This window comes from Microchirus variegatus (assembly GCF_963457635.1).
Source record: "Microchirus variegatus genome assembly, chromosome: 11".
NCBI lineage: Eukaryota > Metazoa > Chordata > Actinopteri > Pleuronectiformes > Soleidae > Microchirus > Microchirus variegatus.
Window position 1 is genome coordinate 25,630,787 of NC_139812.1, and position 7,898 is coordinate 25,638,684.

Here is a 7,898-nt window from a genome sequence, read left to right on the forward strand (position 1 = left end):
TTAAACTTGTCATGTCACTTCCTGAGTTCACTAGTGTGCACAGTGCCAACTTTGGTGGCATTTGGACAAAAAATGCAAGAGATATTGGTAGAAATGCGACAGATATATCACTAAACCACTTCTTACTGAATCTGGATCATTTCCTCAATTTCAAAAATTCATTAAAATTATTCCTTAAGAGGTTTGCAAATATTTTCAAATGATCCTTGTTCAGGGTGATGATGACTATTAAAGTAGAACATTTCAAGTAATTTGAAGATACTTTTTTTTTTTTTTTGAATACAGTAAATTCACCTCAATGTCAAAGTGCATCAACTGGCTTTACCCTGATGGCATATTGTGGTTATTTTTTTACATATTGTACCTTTTACCTTAGGAGACAGTGTGATAAGGACACTGCTAAAACACTTGGAACGTTGTAAAATTGGGTGTGAAAAGCCCTCGTCAGTTATCAGCTCATCACTTTGATAAATGTCCCTGTTTTGCTGAAAAAAGGCTCAGGTCTGACGTGAAGCTAAAGGACGGGAAACAGGCCGAGCGACCTTGGTAGGGAGCGATGACGATGCAGCTGTGTCATGCAAACAGCATACACACCAATCTCTGTGTGTGTGTGTGTGAGGGGGGGGGGGGGTTCTGACGTGCTTTCCATTTTAAAAGGACATTAGGGCTAATGGTAATGGTATCTCCGAGGTTTCAGATCCTCTCTCCAGCTCTGGCCCACGGTACAGTAGGAGGCAAAGAGCACAGTCCATTAAGAAAGCAAACAATGGATATTTTTCATAGGCCGCACTGGGTAAACATAACAGTGCCGCAAGCAATTAGCAACATATCTTATATTTTAGCTGTTTACTATTGCACAAACTGCTCATATTGTCTAGTAAAACATGCTTTTATCTTCTTTTTTTTACAGCAAAGGTTTAAATTTCCCTGGAATTACCACTTGATATTAAACCCCTGTTGCAGGAAACAAAGGTAACATCAGATGCAGCGAAATGCTGTGTTTCTTTTGTACGTGTGCATGTGCATTAAACGCCCGGACGAGCATGTGTTTCCATGCGAGTCGGAACGGAAACACGCGGTGTTTAACACCTTCCACTCTCGCGGCACATAATATGTGTGAACACGCGTCATTTGATCTAGCCTGGGATTAGCGACGGCCACAGTCGCTTTGTGGCTCCAACAAAACCGCACACGGGGATAAAAACCCGCCGCGCTACCAAACAGCTGTGAGGGCGGCCGCGGCTAATTTAGCGGCTCCGCGCAGCGTGCTGGTTTCGCTTATTTAGCGTAGCCTCGTGTTATTTAATGGAGCGACGGTGATTAACTTGCCCGACGTTGTTTTTCCACACCGCAACTTTATATCTGATATTATTTAAAGCTGCTCACTTTCATTACAACCAGCTCACATATTACAGTAAGAGATTATAGTCCGGCTGCTTGTGTCGCATTAGATAAATAAAAGCTAACAGGTGCATTTGTTAACGTATACATTTAAAAATAAAAGCTAGCAAGTGCATAATAAATGTGACACAACCAGCACTCATAACCAGATCTATAACATTCTCACAAGATGCGAAAAAAACACAGTTTATTCATTTTTTTAGCATGTCGGACCGTTTTTATCGCAGCTGTTAGCTTAGCACCCGATACAGCTAAGATGTAGAAACAGGACATTACAACGGGAACTTTGGCTCTGTCTCATCACAGTTAAGGGGTTTCGTTGTTGTAATCAGTGAAATGTGTTTGTGCTATTTTTATTTTCGGCTTCAGAGTTTCCGGAAATTCAGTGTTTGCCGTAATGTTGTAATGGGTTTACCTTCAGGGCCACCGTATTAGAAATGACAGGAAATGACATCATAATTTAATCTAATTAAATCAAATCAAATCACAAACAAAGGCTAGATGTGTATCCTTTGGGTAATCTGTGAAATGTATAGCTGATTTTGTGGAGAAAAAAAAACACCTTAGTAGCACATTAGTTAGTAGCACACAATGGAGTGTTTTTGTCAAAGCGCTGTTGTGCATTTACCCTCAGGGCCACCGTACTCAACACCTCGTAAGGATCCAACCTGTCGTCGTAAAACCAGGCTACGAGGAGCAAAGTAAATAAACCCCCGCACACGCAGCTCCAGCCGGGTCAATAAAGCTACGAGCCCAAATGCGCTTAAGAGCTCCTTCGATGAGGCCGCGATCGTTCATTCTGCCAGTGCCATTCGCGAGGATACCCCCAGTCAATCAATAGCAGGAGGACCATTAACAGAACCAGCGATGTTAAACATGATAGGGAGGAGAGAGGGGACGAGAAAAATAAACAGGATTTCAGTCATTTTATTCTGTTAAACTGTCCTCTGAATCTCATTTTTTTTACTTAGTGAGAAAAATACACAGTGACGCACGTAAACCGCCCACTGCAGTGCACTGTAGTAATGCCTTTAATGTATGCATGTTCATGCGCCGTAGTTATGACAGGACGTTCAGCGAATGCAGTAATACACGACTTCTCGTTTCCGCCCCCCCTCTCTCATAATGAAAGTTCTATTACAGCATATATTAGTTTTATAAATCACTGTCGGTCGCGTGGGGACAAGCCTCGGCTGGCTGCGTCGCTGAGATATGGAAGTGAAAAGAAAACGTGACAAAAAACGCTAATGGACAAACCCCAGCTCGACACACAGTACATCGAGATTAAAGCGGGATTATAATTCAATGATCAAACAAAGTTACTTTCACCAGCAGTGTCGCTTGGGAAAAAAAAGTAGCATAATAGACGACATCGCCCTGAACAAGGATTCGCTAAAAATATTTGAAATCCACTTAAGGAATAATTTTGATGAATTTTTGAAATTCTGGAAATTATCCATTTGCCCTGATGCAATTTGACAGTGAGCTGACTTTCCTCAAAAAAACAAAAAGTATCTCGGAATGACTTGAAATTTACCATCATAATAGTCTGCATCACCCTGAATAAGGATCTGTTGAAAATATTTGCAAACCTCTTAAGGAATAATTTTTATGAATTTTTGAAATTCAGGAAATTATCCATTTGCCCTGATGCACTTTGACAGAGAGCTGACTTTCTTCAAAAAAAACAAAAAGTATCTCGGATTGACATTAAATTTAGCATCATAATTGTCGGCATCACCCTGAATAAGGATCCATTAAAAATATTTGAAAACCTCTTAAGGAATAATTTTAAAGAATTTTTGAAATTCTGGAAATGATCCATTTGCCCTGATGCACTTTGACAGAGAGCTGACTTTCTTCAAAAAAAACAAAAAGTATCTCGGATTGACATTAAATTTACCATCATAATAGTCTGCATCACCCTGAACAAGGATCCGTTGAAAATATTTGCAAACCTCTTAAGGAATAATTTTGTTGAATTTTCGAAATTCAGGAAATTATCCATTTGCCCTGATGCACTTTCACAGTGAGCTGACTTTCTTCAAAAAAACTAAAATTATCTCGGAATGACTTGAAATTTACCATCATAATTGTCAGCATTGCCCTGAACAAGGATCCGTTGAAAATATTTGACAACCTCTTAAGGAATAATTTTGATGAATTTTTGAAATTCTGGAAATGATCCATTTGCCCTGATGCACTTCGACAATGAGCTGACTTTCTTCAAAAAAACAAAAAGTATCTCGGAATGACTTGAAATTCACCATCATAATAGTCGGCATCGCCCTGAACAAGGATCCGCTGAAAATATTTGCAAACCTCTTAAGAAATAATTTTAATGAATTTTTTAAATTCAGGAAATGATCTATTTGCCCTGATGCACTTTGACAGTGAGCTGACTTTCTTCAAAAAAACAAAAAGTATCTCGGAATGACTTGAAATTCACCATCATAATAGTCGGCATCGCCCTGAACAAGGATCCGCTGAAAATATTTGCAAACCTCTTAAGAAATAATTTTAATGAATTTTTTAAATTCAGGAAATTATCCATTTGCCCTGATGCACTTTGACAGTGAGCTGACTTTCTTCAAAAAAACAAAAAGTATCTCGGAATGACTTGAAATTTACCATCATAATAGTCGGCATCACCCTTAACAAGGATCTGTTGAAAATATTTGCAAACCTCTTAAGGAATAATTTTGATGAATTTTTGAAATTCTGGAAATGATCCATTTGCCCTGATGCACTTTGACAGTGAGCTGACTTTCTTCAAAAAAACAAAAAGTATCTCGGAATGACTTGAAATTTACCATCATAATAGTCGGCATCACCCTTAACAAGGATCTGTTGAAAATATTTGCAAACCTCTTAAGGAATAATTTTGATGAATTTTTGAAATTCTGGAAATGATCCATTTGCCCTGATGCACTTTGACAGTGAGCTGACTTTCTTCAAAAAAACAAAAAGTATCTCAGATTGACTTGAAATTTACCATCATAATAGTCTGCATCACCCTGAACAAGGATCCGTTGAAAATATTTGCAAACCTCTTAAGGAATAATTTTGTTGAATTTTTGAAATTCTGGAAATTATCCATTTGCCCTGATGCACTTTCGCAGTGAGCTGACTTTCTTCAAAAAAACTAAAATTATCTCGGAATGACTTGAAATTTACCATCATAATAGTCGGCATCGCCCTGAACAAGGATCCGCTGAAAATATTTGCAAACCTCTTAAGAAATAATTTTAATGAATTTTTTAAATTCAGGAAATTATCCATTTGCCCTGATGCACTTTGACAGTGAGCTGACTTTCTTCAAAAAAACAAAAAGTATCTCGGAATGACTTGAAATTTACCATCATAATAGTCGGCATCACCCTTAACAAGGATCTGTTGAAAATATTTGCAAACCTCTTAAGGAATAATTTTGATGAATTTTTGAAATTCTGGAAATGATCCATTTGCCCTGATGCACTTTGACAGTGAGCTGACTTTCTTCAAAAAAACAAAAAGTATCTCGGAATGACTTGAAATTTACCATCATAATAGTCGGCATCACCCTTAACAAGGATCTGTTGAAAATATTTGCAAACCTCTTAAGGAATAATTTTGATGAATTTTTGAAATTCTGGAAATGATCCATTTGCCCTGATGCACTTTGACAGTGAGCTGACTTTCTTCAAAAAAACAAAAAGTATCTCGGAATGACTTGAAATTTACCATCATAATAGTCGGCATCACCCTTAACAAGGATCTGTTGAAAATATTTGCAAACCTCTTAAGGAATAATTTTAATGAATTTTTGAAATTCTGGAAATGATCCATTTGCCCTGATGCACTTTGATAGTGAGCTGACTTTCTTCAAAAAAACAAAAAGTATCTCAGATTGACTTGAAATTTACCATCATAATAGTCTGCATCACCCTGAACAAGGATCCGTTGAAAATATTTGCAAACCTCTTAAGGAATAATTTTGTTGAATTTTTGAAATTCTGGAAATTATCCATTTGCCCTGATGCACTTTCGCAGTGAGCTGACTTTCTTCAAAAAAACTAAAATTATCTCGGAATGACTTGAAATTTACCATCATAATAGTCAGCATTGCCCTGAACAAGGATCCGTTGAAAATATTTGACAACCTCTTAAGGAATAATTTTGATGAATTTTTGAAATTCAGGAAATGATTCATTTGCCCTGATGCACTTTGACAATGAGCTGACTTTCTTCAAAAAAACAAAAAGTATCTCGGAATGACTTGAAATTTACCATCATAATAGTCGGCATCGCCCTGAACAAGGATCCGCTGAAAATATTTGCAAACCTCTTAAGAAATAATTTTAATGAATTTTTGAAATTCAGGAAATGATCCATTTGCCCTGATGCACTTTGACAATGAGCTGACTTTCTTCAAAAAAAACAAAAAGTATCTCGGAATGACTTGAAATTCACCATCATAATAGTCTGCATCACCCTTAACAAGGATCTGTTGAAAATATTTGCAAACCTCTTAAGGAATAATTTTGATGAATTTTTGAAATTCTGGAAATGATCCATTTGCCCTGATGCACTTTGACAGTGAGCTGACTTTCTTCAAAAAAACAAAAAGTATCTTGGAATGACTTGAAATTTACCATCATAATAGTCGGCATCGCCCTGAACAAGGATCCGTTGAAAATATTTGCAAACTTCTTAAGGAATAATTTTAATGAATTTTTGAAATTCAGGAAATTATCCTTTGCCCTGATGCACTTTGTGCAGTGGGAGGGATTTGACGCTGTCGTTCTTTGTCGTGGCACCGTTACGACATTGCGCTACGTGACCATCGGGCACAGCCCACACGCCGCCTACCAAGTAGAGGTAATGTTCTCAGGGCTTTATTGTTCCAAACTGTACCATGCTGTACCAACCCGAAACGTACCATGATGGAAACACAACGAGAGTCAACGAACAGTACTATCTGGTGGCACCAATCGAACCCTTTAACTTAGAGTTTGCTGGATGAATTCATCCGAGTGTAGGAGAGAGATGACCAAAGATTAGTAATTTCCCTCACAGTTGTTATTGTTGTATACTCCGCCCACGTCATTTCATTTCAGAACAAAAAGGACATGTAAAAAACACTCTGCAGTGCGTTCACACACGTGCCGTGCACAGAAGCAGACGGAGAGAGAAAACCCTGCGACACACACAGTGTTGCCTCACCACGTAATTGCCTTACTTAGCCTCGCTGCTTTTGTAATGGGTAATTGCTTGTAATGACAAACATGAGGTCTATTCATAGCTCGGAGGCTGGTGCAAAAACATTTTAAGAAAGGGGGTGGGGTGGGGGGGGGGGGGGGGGGCGTAGAAGATGGAGGCTTTCCCCTACGATTCCGAAACGATGAAAGCCTTTTATGATGCAGAAAGACTTGTCTGGACAAAATTGACCCCTTAGCGTGTTTCTCAGCGCCTTCACAGCATCGGCCACTCAAATTAAGAGGGGTTTAAAGATTCCCGTCTCTGTTGACGCTAAATAGCTTTTAAAGAAAAATGAAATACGGCGAATTGCTTTCATTCAGTTAATACTGATTTAGCGGCCAAACACACAGAAAAACACTGATTTACTTGGAATCGATTGTGTTGTAAATGTAGACGGCGTCAGCAGACGGCGTTCTTCAACATCATCAGCTCTGCGTGAAAGGCGTGAAGAGATGTGAGCGACATTGCGACCTTCAGGGAATGAATGACGGAGGTCATGTGCCGTCATCAACGCCAGCAGATCATGAAAGAACTTCCGTCTTTGACAGACACTTGCTTCTCGTAGGTCTAAAGAGAGTTCTTCTTCTTCTTGATGTTCAGAAATTGACCTCACTTTCTGACACAAAAGAGCCTCAAAAATCATAGAAATTGCTCATCCGTACACGCATCGTCAACCAAGATCACATGGGTCTCAGGGGTAGCGGATCTCCAAGACGGGCCCCGGACTTTCCTTTTTCTGGCCACATCGTCCAACTCTGACTGGCCAGGCGCTCCCAGGCCAGCGAGGAGATATAATGGGCCGATTTCCAATTCCTATCTTAACCCTCAAGCTCAACCCTTAATCTTAACTGGCCCTCAAAACCAAGTGTTGAGGGTTATTTTGTCACTTAGAAATGGGACACCCCTTAAATGCAGATACGTCTTCAGACTGTGGGGGGCAGAATAACGCGAAAGCTGCGACCAGTCTGTCAACTCCAAAAAAGAAGAAGAAGAAGAAGAACGCATTTTACGTCATCCGTACTTGTCGCTTGTCCGCACCGGCCGGCTATTGACAAAAGATGTTGCTGACGCCGGATGTTGCGCACACTGACCACTTCCACGTCAAACTGTTCCATTAAACTGTGACTGTGCCGAGTAATTCGTTCCATTGTATTTAAAAGTTTATCGGCCGTTTCTTCTTAAAAATGCAAGGTTTAAATACCTCTCTGAAGAAGAAGCAGATAGAAGGGGGGGAGCGCTGAGCTGTTTGAAGGGAC